General features: G+C 40.8%; 1 protein-coding gene across 2 annotated transcripts in view; it reads right to left on the bottom strand.

The window, feature by feature from the left end:
• The window catches only part of il1rapl2 (interleukin 1 receptor accessory protein-like 2), a 242,353-nt gene extending 235,440 nt beyond the window's left edge, over positions 1–6,913 (bottom strand). For both annotated transcript variants that reach the window (XM_019884024.1, XM_019884023.1), the window contains exon 1: positions 5,869–6,913. The gene's annotated coding sequence lies outside the window, so the exon portion shown is untranslated. The remainder of the gene's footprint in view (positions 1–5,868) is intronic.
• Positions 6,914–19,525: the final 12,612 nt, after the last annotated feature.

Genomic DNA, 19,525 nt, shown 5'->3' on the forward strand with positions numbered 1-19,525 from the left:
AATTAACGCCCAATACTACTGGTCACGAGGGTTTTAAGTAAGTTGGGACACTTGACTGACCATTTGAACATATTAAAAACAGACTAGAGCAACCACAAATATCATGGAGTTGATCTGACTGTTTGTAGTCCACTGGGTGGTCAAGTTCGAATGGACTTGACGCCACAATTTCCTCTTGAAAGGAGGGACTGTTGGAGTGAGAGTAAATTCTAATTTTACCGTAATTAAATTTTAATTTAATTTTAATTCTAATTTTCTAATTCTACATATTTTTGTACACACTAAGGAGCATTTTTAGTAAAATGCTGAATTCAGTATTCAGAGATTCATTGCGGGGCGGCCTGGTGGTCCAGTGGTTACAGCGTCGACCTCACAGTGCAGAGGTCGTGGGTTCAATCCCGGCTCCGGCCTTGTGTGGAGTTTGCATGTTCTCCCCGGGCCTGCGTGGGTTTTCTCCGGGTACTCCATTTTCCTCCCACACTCCAAAAATATGCATGGCAGGCTGAGTGAACACTCAAAATTGACCCTAGGTGTGAGCGTGAGCGCGGACGATTGTTCGTCGATGTGTGCCTTGTGATTGGCTGGCAACCGGTTCAGGGTGCCCCCCGCCTACTGCCCGAACATGGCTGGGATAAGCTCCAGCACGCCCCGCAACCGTTGTGAGGATAAAATGGTTCAGAAAATGGATGGATGGATAGATAGATTCATATCCAGTGGCAGGGGTGGCAACTGGAGGGTCAAGGCATTTCGTATAGCTAGCAGCTACCACCCTGTAAAACCGCCGATGAAATTCACAAAAGCAAAAGTGGCAGTGAAAGTATGTTCTGGTAGTTGCTGCAACTGCAACCAGGCACCAATTCAAATCGATAATTAGTCAAATGGATTACAAAAAAAAGAAACAAAAATTGGTTTCTGATCTGGTGTGAGAAAAAAAAAACATTTAAATTCTAATTCTTGCAGGTCTAACAAGAAAATACACCTCAAATCTGACCTCAGCAAACACGATCCACTGCCCGATGCAATTAAAATCCTTCAATTCCTTCAGCCATAGATTTAGACGATGGCGATGACTTAATGAAAACCACCAGCAATGTCCCACAGTGAATATCTTTCATCCATTTCCCCTTTCAAAGTCCCGAAAGCTCTTCACTTTTGCTGCTTGAATTTATAGAACATCTATTTATATATTTAAAAATAAACATTACATTGTTTCGCTTTTGTAAGATTCACAAATACATAGTGCCATTATAAGTTAATGTCACTTCCCTATGAACATTGATCGACTTTCCAGCTTAAAAAAAATTGGAAGTTGAAAAGGTGAAGTTGAAATAGCCATCAGCAAGATAAAAAAAAAAACCTTTGGTGTTCCGCTCCATTGCCAAGATTTTCACAACTTCTCTAACCCTGGATGCAGAAGATGAAAAATGTTCTCGTACTCAGGGATGCAATCACATTTCCCTCTTTTGTCAAGTAAATTGAGAAAGAGGCCTGTGACCAGAATGACTAACACGAGGACCGTTATAATAGTTGCAGTCCAGACAATGTGACCGCCAAGAAGGCTAACACTGCCAGAAGAGTCTGTCTACTCTCAGTGATGCCATCAGTATCGTGTAGCTGGACAGCATGAAATGACACCTCCACACTCATGCGTTTAATAGCAGCTGTATATTGTTTGCAGCATTCCTGCAAAACAACCAAAGCATATCCATTTAACACTGACAAGGATGAAAGCTAAATAAAACTATCATTAACAAAGAATCAGCGCTTCACATTAATCAACCTTCAAGTGCCGGGCTGTCATCCAAAGCCTTTGTCAGCAGACAGTCATCCTTCTGACAGAAAATATACTGAATCACCAAGTTGTTATCAGCTGCAGGGCTCCATTCTGAACTCTGCTTGTCCTCCACGTTGCTGTAAACTGACCTACAGGCGCCAGAACACTCCCGCAGAAAGTTACTATCGTTTGCTGCGGCAACAGATTTAGACGCTTTTTTTCTATTTGTGTTGCAACAATAGCAGCACTACCGCAACCAATTATTACAATGTTAGGTTATGAGATGTCAGATCCTTATGGTGCGTTTGCCTGCTGGTTGAGTAGTAGCCAAACGGTAGCTTTACTTTCCGGACCTGAATTTGACACCTCTGGTTATGTTACTATCATGTGTAATCATTTATATGAGCAGTCAAAAATATGCATGTTGAATAAATACTCAATCTTTATTCGTAACAGTTCAAAACACGAACAATTCTTGAGAACAAGATTGGTGACCTGATCTTCTCTCTCAGCCCTCCCAGCAGCTCCCATGCTCAGTCTTGAGCATGTTTAGTAGCGTAATGACATCTCATTTTTTGAGCACCGCAACTTTCTCTGTGCATTTAAGACATGTCCGGGGGCCTTGTGCTCGATCGCTGTTTTTTTCTTGAAATTGGCTGCTCTCGTCGCCAACCTTTTTCTTCACAGCAGATTTTGAAAAAGCCATGACTGAGAGTGAGTGAGTGACAAGATATGTTTTCCTTCCATTTGGTGTCACTTCAGAATTACTTTTTGCCACAAGCTGTCATGCGTGTTGCTCATAAATCAAACAAACAAACAAACAAAAACCCACACAAAATGCCCAGGGCAACAAAATTGCAAAAAACGGTGTTGGCCACACTAACATTAAAAATTTATGTCAAGTAGGGGACTGCAAAATATCATGCGGGTCGCAAAGGGCTCCTGGGCCCTAAATTTGAGACCACTGATTTAAAAGGTTGAAAATGCAAACATAGATGTGTTTAATACTATTCAACACCATGCAATATTACATTAAACCCACAGCAAATGCAACGCTGCCTCTGCAAAAAAACAAACAAACAAAAAAAAACATTCCTGGGACAAAATATGATGCATTGATCCTTTCCTCAAGCAAGACATAAAATGTCATAGTTTCACCAAAATATATCATGACTTTGATCAAAATACATTTTGAAATTGTTGAGACACATATTTGTGTGAATTTAGGACATAGTAGAAAATAATGCATTTCTTTTACGGAAGCCTCGCATTTATAAATATAATGTTAACAAGTGAAAGACCTTTCTAGTGCGGATGAAACTCTGGATTTGTGTTACAGAGTTTAATTGGCAAAACTAAATTCAGATATCCATCATCGCAATCTGTGCGAAGCTGGCATCATCGCAATAGGCAAACAGGTGTGCACTTGCACAAACAACATAAATAATGTAGTGTGAACAGTTAAAAAAAAAAAAAAAAACAGCACGAAATAAAAATTGATTTGCAAACATTAAATGTCTCAATTATTGTGGGGGTTACATTCCAGATTACCCCCGCGACAGACAAAATGTATGAAGTACACACACACACACACAGACACACCATTGCATTCATCTCCACCTCACTATCTACTATCTGCCTTTTATATCCTAAATAATTTCTTGTTGTAATGTGCAGCTGCAAAATCTGTACTTCTGTACATCCTCTTCACTCATTAAAAAAAAAAAATCCCAATACTGTATTTGAACTCTATTGAACTTCAATTCAGATATTCTGAATTCCAGAGGCAAATTAAAATTTTCAGAAACGTAAACGCTCACTGGTCAGATGACTTCAAATGTTTACAACTAGCACCAATTAAGCACTATGTAATTTCAACTCAGTCACATCAGCAATGATTCAAAAGTAGGAATAACCTCGAGATTAGAGACAGAGAGATAAAAAATATACACTGACTGGTCAAATCAATATAACCAACACACACACACACACACACACACACACACACACACACACGCACACACACACGCACACACACACACACACACACACACACACACAAGCCTCCCAGTGCCCTTGCTCGTTGAAAATTGACTTCACTTTGCTGCTAAAGAGCCATAATTCTTAAACCCTATGAATTCCCACACTTGAGTATGAGTAGCTGTGGCAGAATCACACGTCTGTCTTCCTCTCTGCTCTTACATACACTCAACATGCATATACACCAGGGGTGCCCAAACCTTTTGGACCGAAGATTGACTTTTCGATCAACCAACCTCCCGCGATCGACCCGTTACTGCGCAAGCGCACACACACACACACACACACACACACACACACACACACACACACACACACACACACACACACACACACATACACACACACATACACACACACACACACATGCCATGATGAGCAACAGCCTGACACGGAGGCATGCGAGGAACTTTTGCAGCCTGTTAACTATCGTAGCTCACACGTATCGTTTTAAAGTGCTTCCCTCGGCCCTCTAGATTCCTATTTTTTACCCGTGCCCTCGGTGAATTGGACACGAAACAAACTGAATGAGAATAACGATAACGATAAAAGATATAGCGCAACACAAACTGCAATTGCAGACTGCTGAGCGCTAACAACTTCCGATGACACAGGTCACACGCCACCATAGGTTGAAGGTTTACCTGCTTTATTTTATTTTTTAAAATACTTTTTCTGAAAATGAGACTGACAGGATGATTAGAGTGCAGTGTACATTAACACAAAAAATACATTACTAACATGCACAAAGACACACAAATGGTTGTTTGGTTTTTTTTTTTCTCCTCTACACCCCTCGCGATTGACTTGGGACCAGTCCGCGATCTACTGGTTGATCGCGATCGCCGTAATGGGCACCCCTCATATACACCATTGCAACACTCTCTCTGTTCTCTTAACAGAAACTCCCTCTAATGCTCATACAGAGAAGAGGACTTAGAGATAGGGGGAGGAGAAAGGGAAACACCTGCTGGGCTGTAAAGCACTCAGACAAACAGCGTCTGTATTTGGAAGGCTTGAACAAATGGCAAAATTATACAGTGGATCTCCAAAAAGCGGCTTTGTCCTTACCGCTGGTTGACTGAATGGAAAACAGCATAAACAGGCTGTTTTGCTGTAGTTTTTCTGCAAAACAATGTAATGGATGTTTGTGGATTTCCGTTAAAAGTACAATTAAAAGAGCGTACTAATACATGGTAAACTATAATAACATTAACATCCACAGTATCGTGTGCACCTGGGTCCTCCATTAGGGTCCAATACAAAGAGTAGTATCAAAGGGCAGGTTGTTGTTTGGCCTGGTCAGAGACTTCTATTTGTAGCAGTTTGTACAACACTGCATGACACGGAGGTGTTTGGGTTGTGTTGATATGTAATGTAGATACATGGGGGAGGGGTAAACTAATAGGAAAAGCTCTGTGATGCAGTCCAGCAGCCTCCTAATAAACACAGGAATACACATCTTGTTCAGAGGTGTCACAGCTAAATCGGGGCCCCCTTAACTGATCGTCATGAAGCCCCCCCCAACCGACTTTTAATTCGGGGTAGGTGGTGGACTTCACAGACCATGGGCCATGTTGAGGGACCCCGAACGACTTCATGTTTCCTCATAGATCAATAACCTGATCTTGTTTGGATGACCAATATCTGACAGTGTCAATCAAACCAGGGCAATTTGATCTTTTTCATGTGTCCCTAATAATGTGACCTTTTTGTCGTCCATTCAGCGAGCGCTGGGAAGTACAGTACCATGGTTTTAGGGGAGCCAGATACAAAACGGTCATGAGGAAGTAAGAAATGCATCTTGTGAAAATCTCCTTTTTTTTTAACCAGACTGAACTATGAAATGCCTCTTTTGTTTGTTTATCCCTCGATTAACACATACGCACGAGCAAAAACATGCAAACTATCGCTGGCACGTATGCTCACTGAATCGGTCGTTATCGCTCGTGCGCGGAGGCACGCGCACGCACACACACACGCACCTGCCCACGCAACTTGTCAAGTAGAAACGTATGAGCCATGCGTAAAATAGAATTGTGATAGCCTCTTACCTGCGATGTGAGAGGTACACGCTCAGTCTCCAAAGGGATGCCAATGACAGGATCTTGACCTGCGCAGGATGTTACAGTTTTCGAATAATCCAACCTCTCTCTTCTCTCCTCTTCTCTTCTCTTCTCTTCTCTTCTCTTCTCACCGCTGCAGCCAAACGATTACCTCCAGGAGATTGCGTGCTCTCATCCCCCTCTCGGTCAAAAGCGATTCTCCGAACCTCTGACCGAACTTTCTGGGTTCAAAAAAGCGTGTTTAAAACACCTTTCCCTTTTCTCCACGGTTTTGAATATGACACGGACTCCGGTCGGTCCTTCTGTGTTCGCGCATTACTCTGGAACAGTCGGTCCACTTTTACGCATCCAAAACGCGGAGAGTGTGAGGCTTCCGCTCGAAAAAAATACTAATGAACGATCAGACGGAGCGCTGATGCTTGTAATTTTGGCAATGTAGAACTTTGTGCCCTTCATTCTCAATGCGTAATCGTTGTCATGACGTCCTCACTTGCCCAGCTGAAGTCTATTGATTGGCTAATTGCCTGCCAATAAATGCGCAAGGTGTTGTAAGAGTCGCCGTCACTTTCCTCCGATATATTCCAAATGTCAAAATGCAGTCCCAGGGAAAGGTCGTGTTTCACGCAAAGGTGCACGCTGATATCGCTCCGAACATTCAAAAATACCTTCAAGCATGACAACCTCGAAGTTCTACTTCCCTAGACGTGCTGTCAGCTTTTTTGAAATGTACTTTTCTACCCAAGTCCACAAAAAAAAAAGCTATAATAAAAATTGGTTCTTTTTCTTCTCTTCGCTGCATTAGGCGCTTCAAGGTGTCTTTTAAATTACCTCCTGCAAAGAAAAAAAAACGTTTAGAAGCTTCGAGACACTCCTTTTGCATTCCTCTCCTCACCGAGGGAGGAGAAGGTTTTAAGAGGACGAGAGGTTAAAAGAGAGGGTTGATGTCTTCGCTTTCCACGAAAACGGACCTTCTGGGATAACGAAAGGACGGGGAAGAAGATATGAGAGAGGGGCTACGACGCTTATGTGACGGATCAACTCTACTTTTCTCAGTGGAGGAATGCGCCTCGCCCTCCTCACCCCACCTCCTCCTTCTATACGTCTCTCTCACCTCAGGTCTAGTGGGCGGCTCTGATACAAACTAACTTAAATAAGTATGCCGAAATGTGTCATAAAAGAGAATTTGGTATGTGGTAGGCTATTGTATGCGCTACATTTAAATTCTTTTCTGACTGTTTTGTTGGAAGAGATGGGGCAAACATGAAGGGCGCTGTTCTCTTCAGCACCACAAACCAGCACAGTCGAATCCACTCAGAACACAGAAAGGGGACATTTTTTCCTTCTCGCTCTTCATTCGTTAAAATGATGCATGCTCATAATTCTGTCGCCAAAAGCCACCGACCAAACGAGGGATATGAAAGAGAGAGTGTGAAAGAGCAATACAGTACGAAGGGTTTTAGCTTGAAAAGAGCCACTGTGCTGCCCCCTTTTGGTTACAAAGAGTCATGACGTGAGAGATGAGAGAAGTGTTTAATGTACAGCCACTCTGCTCAAGACTAAAGACGCTGCAACAGGGCAGGCAGACAAGGCATTTTCTTCGTCTTGAAGGTGACTCCCAAGAGATGGCTGACACACACTTTTTGAATATGTCACCCAACGTTCCCTCTAATTTCCCATCAGAGTTCACACAAAGCCCCTGAGCATTCCTTGGACCATTGTGAGCAACATCAGACATGCACGCGGCGGCCAAACCAGGATCACATCTGTATAAAAACTGAGATCAAAACACGTTACATGATGTAGGCACAAATAAAAGTCAAACCATCTTGAAATAGAGCATATCACCAAATTCAGAGTTGTAAAATGAATACAACAAGCCCTAGTTTGGAAGAATTGGGTGAGGAGTTTGTAAGAATTGGTTGGAGTATTTTAATGTTACTTTTTATGTTGTGAATTGTCCCAAAATAACTTAATTAAATAACTAATGAAATGGAAATGAATAGGAAATCTGACAATCAGACTGGCACCAGCATCGACAACATGAGTTCCACATCACACACAGAAGAAACTCCACACAGAACTGTGTGGAGTTTGCAAGAGCATGTAAACTCCACACAGGAAGGCCAGAGCCCGGAATCAAACCCCAAACCTCTGTGCTGTGAGGCGTACATGCTAACCAGTCTACCACCGTGCCGCCTACTTACAGTATGTCATGTTGATCAAAATTGATTATAAAGGATCTCTGTTGAATTGTTCCACACGCCACAACATCTTGGCATTAGTTCATCGTATAAGTCTTGACATGCAAAATGGCAGTTCTTACACTATGTTAGAACAAACAAGCTCAGAGCAAGTCAAGATCATTGCTGTGATGTGGATGAGAATTTGATGCCCAAAAGGTAGGTGCGTAGGAAGACTTCACTAGATTGAATTTAGAATACTGCCATCAAAACCCAAGCGGGCGGCAGTTCACATCAGAACACAATTTCCAGATTACACTGTTATATCAATAACAACAAGCAACTTCACTGTCTTATCCATACACAATCACTCACAGACTTGTTGTTCTGATGGCACTGACAATTTCAATAACACAAATATTTACTTTTCAGAGATGTGCTCAGCATAGATCATGACACTTTGCGCCACTGAGCCAAACGGAACACACAACAATAAAATTACTCTCCAAGCCTATTTCTTTGTGACATTGCTAATATCGTATCAGGACATTTGGAAATCATTACAACCCTAGTCAGCAACTCCAGGACTGCTTTGTATTTCTCACTCTCACTTATGTCAGGTTCATGACTTAGAAGCAGTAATCACATAAACAAAATGCCTGACAGCAGGGATTGGTATTTAGGCTCGAGAGTTGACACATTGATTCACTTTATTGTCAAATGTGGCCAAGTCTTTTAATCGCTTGTCAGATCTTCCCAGATAAGCAGACACAGTCTCTATTTTTTTTTTAAACAACCCCCTTATAATCTGTGGCTATGCTGCTGGGATTTAACAAAACAGGCCTTTTTTTAGACAGTTAAGTCATAAGTAGATGCACCAGGTACAGACAGAAGAGTTATCGGCACTCACTGTGTTGTCTAGTGACAACACAGCATAAAATTAGAATCAATGAAAAATATGAAAAGCAAGATATGAATCATTCACATTTGAAAACTGTGTACATGATGTATTTCCCAATTAAAGTTTTACCTATGCCTAGTTCCAGAGTTTTCTCATGACAATAAGTCCTGTGAAATCGTGCACATTTAAAAGCATTATATCATAACAAACTTTTCGAAAAAGAAAAATAGAACTGAGAACTCTGTGACCACTTAGAGTGAACAATCGCCTGTGCAGGTGATTCTGGATGTCATTTCAAAACTGAAAGCTCTTGAACAGATGGCTAAATAGATGTAAAGGGTCACTGGCAATACTTCCTGCCCTGTTCTTCACCCTTGTGTCATGCTGTTCCTCGATGGAGGCCAACAGACAGCCGAAGTATTCAATGATGCAGAAAACACTTTGGATCTTGTCCTTGGAACCCGAGGAGACAAAGAAGATCCAAAACAAAAAAGACAGTTGTCAGATAGCGATGAGGGATCATAAGTTTTTTTTTTTTTTTGTTTTTTTTTAAATGAGCATTTTTGCACAGCATGGAGAAAGAGTGTATAGCACACACACACACACACACACACACACACACACACACACACACACACACACACACACACACACACACACACACACATAGCTGCCAAGACACGATTCAACAGGCGTGATTGAGCGCCACTTGTTTTTGATATCACATCATAGCATACAATGCCATCTATTCATTTTGTTGCTGATTTATGTTTTTATAACTGCGAATGCAACCTTACAGCTCTGTGGCACCACCCGAGGTTACGGAACTTGTTTTCATCTTATTAAATTGCTCAAGTAACTCTGTTGTCTTTTCTGGTTACAAGCATTTATTAATTTTGTCGTGTTTGTATTTCGAGACAGCCATTTAAAAAAAATCTTTTCAAACCTTAAGGTAACATTGATGCAGATCAAAAGAAGGGCAACTCATCAGTATGCCTCTCTTTTTTTCATTGCCTGAGGAGACCTCAGAAGAATATGTCAAAAAGTAGTCTATTCTTACTTTTCAGAACAGTTAATGTTCGAAGTCTTCATTGTTTTTCCTTTCATTCATTGTTCCAGTCAAAATTATTTAGAACAGAACTACAGTATAACTGTTCCAAGATTGGCTCAAAACCCCAAAAAACAGAACCACATTCTGATTGTTTTATGTATTAATAATTTCAATTCAGGCAGATAATTGAATAATCTGTTGAACTAAGGATTTTATCAAAATTGGTCAGCATCCTGAGGAGATGTTTAAGGCAAAAAAAAAAAAAAATTGACGTAGGTCATTATTTTAAGAGGCTGACGATATGATGGTCTTATTGTGCTTCCCCTTTCCAGTGTACTAAATGGAAGGTCATTGTCTTCACTTTTTTATTTTTGCAGTTAGTCCAGTGACATTGCTTGTAAATATTCACATTTATCAAGGTCATTTTTTTCACAGGGCATTGAATCCACAGCAACTGGGCTGCTCTGTTTGTCTTAGAAGACGCTCCAAGAAGGCTTCATCAGCAGGACCAGGCTCAACTCAACTCAACTGTTTGTATAAAGCACTTTAACCAACCCAGACCAGCCTGATTTGTCCCAACCAAGCCTTGAATGAACTGATGAAGGCTTCTCGAAGGAGAGGCGAAACATCTTCAAGATAAACAGAGCAGTCCAGTTGTGATCGATTTAATGTCCAGTGTCATTAGTTGTCCCAGCAGCGCCTGTCATTCATTTCCTCGTCAGCTATTTCCCTGGCATTAATGCTGCATGTTGTCCTGGAGGTCCTAACTTTTCATCTTGCTCTTTCCTGAGTAGAATCTTTGCTGGCAGAATTTGTCATGCTCATTATAATGCTTTAAGAGAAATGTAGGTCACACTCTGTTGTATATTTTGTGTTGCTGACGCTCCCCTCTCAGCTCTACCAGGCATCCATCCAACCTCACCAACGCAGACTGTCTAACAGCGCCAACATCTCTGCTGACCAAAATGTTGCCCATTGCAGGCGCAAAAAGCACAAGCGCCCCGCAGCTTTCAAGAGGCGAGTATTGAATTGCGCAGACATAGCCCCCCATCAAAATTACAGCTGGTACGGATATGCTGCCAAGAAGGCGTAACCATCAAGCACAGATTTTTCTTCTTCGACAAATGTCGCGGCCAAAAATGCTGAGAACAAAGGCTCCACACGAAGGACAACAAACACCGTATGACAAAAACAAATGACAAACACAAAACAAACAAACAAAAAATGCTGAGCCCTTGAAGAGCTCTTGAAGGTGGCTGCTAACTGCGGCGCCATCTTGGCATTCGTCAATAGAAGCAACCCTGCTCGTACTTAATTCATCCCCATCAACAAACACAGTCTCGCATATGAATAATTTCATCATATTTAAAATGTGTGTTGCACATTTGTTGAGGAAAAAAAAAGAAACTATACTGCTGGTCTAGGAGACTGTCAGTTGATATTTGGCGCATTCCTGATGCTGATGAGATCAGTCTTATCGGCAGCATCAGCAAGGTCTGGTATTTTGCCATCACCAAGCCACCATGCACCTACAAAACAGATTTTATCTCATCTCTGCGTTGACATCAGCATTCTCGACTGTCCACTCCGTTCCACTCTGATTGCCTCCTTGCACAGCATAGGGCTTAAGCACAATGCCATACGAATGCAAGAAGACACTGCACATGCAGCTCATTAAAAAGAAAAACAAAACTGCTTCAACAAAATAACTCAAAAATATTATTACACAGACAATGCTGCTGTATTGAGACGCTACACACCACACTGACTGGGACAAAATAATGAGCTCTTTTTCAAAACGCTATTTATCTACTTTGATGATGCTCAAATAAAATTAATCCAGACCTACACATTTTAAAAGCATTAATTTGGTGCTGTTGAAAAATCAGTCCAAATAAATAACTAAATAAACCCCCTGCAATGCGGCAAGGTTGCTGATTATAAAAACCGTCTATTTATCATATTTATTGGATGGGTTTCCTGCAATATTAACAACTTATTGAGCTCACTGCTTGATTAAAAAAAAAAGAAAAAAAAATCAATGTATTATGGGTATAGTCAATAAAAGTAATAAAACCCCACATTAGCAAGAACTTAACTGACGAAGGCGGCAACAACATCAGCGTGTTTACTACCAATAGTAACTTGCAGTGTGGATGCAGAGGAGCAAAAACCTCCTTGTCTGGAGGAAGTCTCAGTCTCTAATAACATACACGACATGTACTTACAGTACTTATAGGCAGCATATGTTTGCATAGACTGCCTAGATATACATTTTCCTTATGCGCCCCTCAAATGCTGCTATGTGTTTGTCAAAAAACTCTAGGCTACCCCATCAATAATTGTGCAGTAACATGCTTTAAATATCTGCTGCATTATTTTCATTTATTGAGGTTTTCAAAAAAAAAAAAAAAAAAAGCTCTCATGGAAATTTCACAAGCTCATATTAATATGATGGTTAACAAATTTTAAAACAGAGTTTGCACGATTTTATAAAAATAAAAAAAAAAAGGAAATAACTGGTTCGCTCCCTCTTTTTGATTTGCTCCCTCTTTTTATTTTATTTGTTTTAATCGAAATTTAGAATTGTTACGAGCCAGATTCGAATCGAAGAACTGGAATCATTCAAATTCAAACGATGCCCAACCGTTCCTGGCTGTGACTACGACATTTTAGCAAAATAGTACCGGAATGCTAGGTGATGATGTTCGATAAACCCATTGGCTGTGCAAAAGACTGCAACCAGTGCGAGAAACAAACAAAGGTCGTGTGAGGGATGTAGATAAAAACAGTGGCTTTTGATCAACATAACTTAATTCAGAATCCTCGTTGTAGCTGTACAGATGCTATCATCAAATAATTAATTCTCTGGAATTTGTATGAACTGTAACATTTTGTTACATTGAAGTTGTGACAATATGTACAGGTATGTGTGCATGACCGGAAGATTGCAGATAGCAACGATCGATCCAAACAAGAAAGGAAAGTGCGAAGCCGTGTAATATTTTATGAGTAAGTAACGAACCCTTAAAATTGCATCCCAAGTGGGCCAATGTAAGTTGGCCAGTATCTGGACATATGATCAATTTTTTCTTGTCCTTGTCAGAAGTCTTGCTCCGGCATTTTGCATCCTGCAGGCTTTTAATACTGCAATGGGAAGACTTGCAAGCACACGTTATAATAGAAGACACTTACGATCCATACGTACGAATTGCTAAAATAAGTCAACCCATGATAATAATCCGTGTGTCACACTCGAGTAAGTGAACGAGCAGTTATTGTTGAAGCATTTTGTTTGACAATATAAACAAGATGCAACAGAAGCGGCTGGTATACAGCACTCCAAGCTGTAGAAGCTGAACTTTATGTGGGGTGAAGTAATTGATTTTTTTGAAATGCATCTCAAAATATATCAATGGCAGCTAAAATAAAAAGACATTTAATAAAGCTGCATTTTATCTGTTCAAGCTGGGATGGGCGGTTTAATAAAACCTTGGCTCCCTGTTGTACGGTACGTGAAACATCACCTCGTGAGTCTGTGTATTTCAGCCAGCAGGGTTGAGCTTTCATCTGGATGTGCAAAAATATGTGTCTCCCAGACGATTAAAATGAATGTTCCTGCCTGAACAAATTAATTTATTTCACGGTGCTAATATGGTACTGTGTGCATGTGTTGAGTGGTAAAGGATATGCTTAGTGTTTGACGCAAACAGTGACGATTTCAGCTGCAACTGAGTGCTGTGTATTATGAATCACCCTACGAAAGTAATCATATGCATAATATATAGCAGAAAAATGCATCTCAGGGGCGGCCCGGTAGTCCAGTGGTTAGCACGTCAACTTCACAGTGCAGAGGTACCGCGTTCGATTCCAGCTCCGGCCTCCCTGTGTGGAGTTTGCATGTTCTCCCCAGGCCTGCGTGGGTTTTCTCCGGGTACTCCGGTTTCCTCCCACATTCCAAAAACATGCATGGTAGGCTGATTGAACACTCTAAATTGTCCCTAGGTGTGAATGTGAGCGTGGATGGTTGTTCGTCTCTGTGTGCCCTGCAATTGGCTGGCAACCGATTCAGGGTGTCCCCCGCCTACTGCCCGAAGACAGCTGGGATAGGCTCCAGCACCCTCCGCGACCCTAGTGAGGATCAAGCGGTTCGGAAAATGAATGAATGAATGAAATGCATCTCCGTTGCAAAAAAATAAATAAAAAAATAAATTAAACGGCCCATGCTAAACATTTTGGAAACAACCAGAAACAATTTTGGTAAAATGAGTGGGACGGGCACTGTATAACATTATCCTGTCATTTTAAACAGTTAATATCAACATTTATTTTGTAACATTGTGGCTGAATTTAGACCACAAGATTCAAATGAGAAAAACACATGAAATCAGACAGCCTCAGTTCTGGATCGAGCATCTTCCAAATGTGTAAATCCAAATCTCATGCAATATCAGATCAAACTATCCCTTTAATGCAAATCTGACAGCACGGAAATACAGCAATAATATATAATGTATACAATTGGGCATCAACACAAACAATGTAGTTAAACACATATATTATAGATTAAAAACTACCTCCAGTGAATTGATAGTATAAACAGGGCTTTTCAAGTAGAGATGAGGGTGTGGAAGTACAACAATAAATCAACTACCAGCTGGCTGGGGTATGTGGGAGGAAATGCATTTGTTCCACATAGCAAGAAAGAGGAGTACGATTTTTAGTGCCAGACAGGATATAAAATATGATCACAATTACAGTACGTATATAATATTTCAAGCATAGATTTTCCTGTGTTTGTTGGCCAAGTCGCTTGAGCATCTCCCGAGGTAGCTACGGCAGTCATAGGAAAAAGCAATCGAATTAACATGAGGATACAATCATGTTGCAAGGCCTGTCTTGGCTTATTAAAGCCACAAAGCCATTCATTCGTCTTATTGAAATCGTCTTGATTTAAAAGGCAAACAGTGGAAAATGTGAAGAAATGATCAAAGAAAGCCACATCTTCAAATGTCCTATATTCATAAGTCAAGCAAAAGTAAATGGCTGTAAAAACAAAACAAACCAAAAAACACAAGCGGTTGTTGGAATAGTTGAAATCATTGCCTTTATGCTTCTTCGGGGGAGGACCTCAATGGAAGTTGAAAATTACTGGCCGAGACCCTCAAGGAAAAGTTTACTGCTCAAAGCTTGCTCTTCAAAGCCTCGAGAGACAAATTTGTCATTCTCACCAGAGAACTAAATACAAACTGATGAGATGAGGGATACGCCTGGACAAGACAACTGGCTGGAGGGAGCTGATTGGAACCCACAAGGAACGGGGCTGACAAGAACAGGTCAAGACGAAAACGGGTGCACAAGACCTCAACAGCAAATATAAGGAAACAAGTGAACATGAAACATAACTAAACATACAAGACAATGCAAACGTCCATAAACGCAGATCACGACAGAGTATATTGAATTAAGAGAGATGTTATTGTGCACGTTATTGCTCAGGAGAAAAAGACGAGACATTGGAGCAATACACCTTCATCTTAATTTGGCATCACACCAATCTCGTTGTCGAGGAGAAACAAATGAGACTTTTGAGATCTCCTTTCAACATTTCTTTTCCTCTGGGCAATCCCATATGGTGTAAATATGGTACAACAGACGTGCATAGATTTTTAGACCAATAAAGGAAAACTTATGCAGACAGCAGCCTGTGGAGTAAGCCCATGGGGAAGGATCAGTCCAGGTCAACATAAGAGTAGTAGTAGTTATGTATGGAGTATAATTGCAGTAGATTCAAACTCCACACAGGAAAGCCGGGGCCAGATTTAAACCCACGACCTCTGCTTTGTGAGCCATACGTGCTAACCAGTCAACACCGTGCCGCCCTTATATTATAGACCATGCTGCCCTATTTAGTTACGTAAATTAACATGCCCTCTTGCACTCAGCTGTGACTTGTTTCGTTTTCAGCCTTCCAGCACTGTGTGACTAGCCTTTGTAATTTATCATTAATCTATTCATGCTATCATAGGTTTCATACATGTCTCCCAACTGATCAGGTCCACCGATTGGATGTGACTACATCAGATTGCTCCAGCACCTAATGAAGTGTGCTGTACATTCAGACACACACAACGCTCTCAGATGAGTTCATACTTTGAAGTGCAATTCTTCTCCCACTTGTTCATCCTGCTTTGTTCAGGAGGGAGCTATCCGGAGCATCCCTGATGGCTCTTGTAAAAAGCTTTTGCTCTTCCTACCCCATCTTCATACACAGCTACATTTCAAATCCACTCTTCCAGTGTGTTCCAGTCTAATGTAACATACTTTTCCTCCTCCATCTGATATCCAATTGCCAATGCACCACCTCTCATCATCAATTATCATGTTTTCCTTCCTACAATTGGGGCTCTGGAGTCAATTTTCTGCCTTTTTCATTTTTTTTCTCTCAATTATTAGACTGTTACGGTCTCCTCGACCAGTGATGAATATTTTGCATCATGTTATCAGTCAAAAAGAATACATATGATTTTATATATATATATATATATATATATATATATATAGACAGATGGATAGATAGAGAGAGAGATACAGTATTGCAATATATGTACTACTCAATTTCCATCCATCCATCCATCCGTCTATTTTCCGATTTTCCGCAGTGGGTGCTGGAGCCGATCCCAGGTGTCTTCGGGCAGTAGGCGTGGGACACCCTGAACACTCAATTTATGATTCTAAAATTGCAATGGCAATCATTTGCTATGTCATGTTTTTTTTCTCAGTCTTAGGAAGAAGACTGCAGATATTTAAATGCATTAAAGCAAAAACCGACGTAGTGAAAGCTTAATATTTGAGTGACGGGCAATTTATGATTGTTGTTACAATGGGAGCAGTCGACAAATGAAACTCAAAGTGAGCCAGATTTGTATCGAAGTGTGGAACTGCCAATGTGGGGTAAGAATTTTTTTGCCAGTTTCCCATTCAATAATGTTGAATCCACATTGGTAATTCCACGCTTCCGTAGATTAGGGATGTATGCATCCTGTGTCATTTTTTACTCTTTTGTTCTCGCACTCCCATCTTGTTTTGTGTGTGTCCAGGAGGTCCTCTGTTTACGACATAGTGGTGTTCGTGTGGCACAATCTACCACTAGCCTGCAATTGTGCAGTAGTAAAGCCATAATTACACTAAAAAAACCGAGTAGGGCTCATTGTGCTCTGTGTCACATATCCTCGCGCTGCTGCACAAACTAACTCATTGCATGCCGACCGTCACCTCAAATGTCAGTACTTACAGTACGTTAAACAAGAACCAGATGTATTTAACATTTAGCATTTAACTTGGACATCATTTAACTCGGGTCCATATGTTGGTCAACAAGATCAATCATTCAGCGGTAAAAGGTTGCAATAATTCCAAGGAAAGAGATAACATATCCACACAGGAGTGGAGAATGTCTGTAAAATACTGGTTGGTGAAGCCACAGTGCCTTTTTCTGCGACTAACATGCCCCTGATCTCTTACCCTTCCCCTCCTTGAGAAAAGACCTGTTCACATCATCTCTCTCTGGCAAACACCCACACCACAACACAAACTCTCATACAAATCATTGCTCACACCCACATGCTCACACACACGCTTATAGTACCAACACAAGAGGAAAGCCGGAATAGCCCAGAGTGTTTACAGCCCACACTGGTTTCCTATGTGTGGATAAGGCCCCATACACACAAACAGTGATCTGAAACACAGGAAAAATTACATTTTGTCTTTTGATCCCACTGTTTGATTTTTTTTTTTTTCCATCTCGCCTGCACAACCACTTAGCAACAGTGCACTTGTGTAACCGGTCTGTGCCATTTTATGCCTCTAGCATCTGTCTTTAACCTGCTTTAAAATCTTGAAAACCTTTTTGTACCATGTTACTCCATGATATGGGTTTAGCTACTCTTGCCTTCAAACCAGACAACAGGAAACTCTCTTGATGACCCAGATAGAAATATGATAGTATTCACTTTACTTTAGAATAACTCGATTGCACGGTGGTAATCATAGTAGGAAAGGCTCTTTGCCATATTATATATATATATAGTTTTTGTAAATCATTGTATTCTGTTTTTATTTGTATTTTAGACAATGTCTTGACTACATTGTAATTGTGGCTTGTTTGATAATATTGGCTATGTATAACTAATATTGGAGTAGTACGTCATATCATTTATTTTTATCTTCAAGTAAAAATTTTAATCAATTAATTGTGAATATAGAACCTGAATTACTCAATACACCAAAATCCCATTTTTAATTAAGTGGTTCATCCCTTGGTTAATGTCTTTCTGGCGCCATTAATCTCAGATGCCTTTCAGATCCCCGATACCCTTCAGCATTACTCAAGATATGAATAGGGGATAAACATTTAATCTTGCGTGGAACAATTTGAGCATTGTTTAATGAAGTTAAATATTTGATCCTCTGCATTTCACAAAAGGTTAGGGTTGGCAGATTTGGCTGTTCACTATGCTAAAAATCGTTGGTACAGTATTCTGATGCTCCCACCCCCTTTGTTTTGATTAGATTCCACATAAAGAATGGCTGTACAAAGATTCTCTTCATTTGAACCATGGCAGCCATAAAAGTTCTTTTAATGGGTCCTGAAATATCTGTCGCTATTGTGACTCGATTTGTTGGCCCACTTAATGGCTAAGAATCTCAGTATCATCTTTGAATTGAAGATAACATGAGATCGTCATATCATTAGAATTTATCCAGTTCTAATTTCTTCAGTTAAAAATATTGCAAGAATAAAATTTATTTTGCCCCCTTCAGTTGTTGACCGGTAAATCCACACATTTATCAAAGATAAAATGTGTGGATTTACTACCTTGTTGCATCGCCAGGGACCCCTACTTGACCTTGGCCTGGAGGTAGTGCTCAACGGCGAGCCTGTATCCGTGGATACTCGTTGAGCTCAGCCCATAAGGACATCATGGGTTTCCCGTGCTCCCTTCTCATAGGCTCACCAGCTGCGAAAGGGGCCATAGTGGTTGGGTGGAATATGAGATGGGCGGTGACCGGAGGCAGGGACCTTGGTGGAACAATACCCAGCTTGAGAAGCTAGGGCTAGAAATGTGGAACATCATCTCTCTCACAGGAAAGGTGGTAGGGCCAGAACTGTAAAATCACAGGGTCAGCTCACAGGAAATGTAAGAGTCAAAGTGGCTGACATTGCACACTGTGTTGTCTTATGGGTTGTGAGGACACAAGCACCTTTTAACACAGCTGAAAATTGTGCGCAGCTATTGTAGTGTGAATTGCTGCAACAGACGATGGTCCATCCATGGACTGGCTCGATCAAGCGCGAACAGGGTGTGCCTGCCAGAAGTCTCAAACGGTAGGTCAGCTCATTCAAATGATAAATATGTTATTAAACACTATTTAAATACATAGCTTGCAGCAGCATTTTTTCAGCATTGATATATTTTGTGCAAACAGGCAAGGCTATGGATTTCCCTT

Source organism: Hippocampus comes, unplaced genomic scaffold (genome assembly GCF_001891065.2).
Source record: "Hippocampus comes isolate QL1 unplaced genomic scaffold, H_comes_QL1_v1.1 scaffold156, whole genome shotgun sequence".
NCBI lineage: Eukaryota > Metazoa > Chordata > Actinopteri > Syngnathiformes > Syngnathidae > Hippocampus > Hippocampus comes.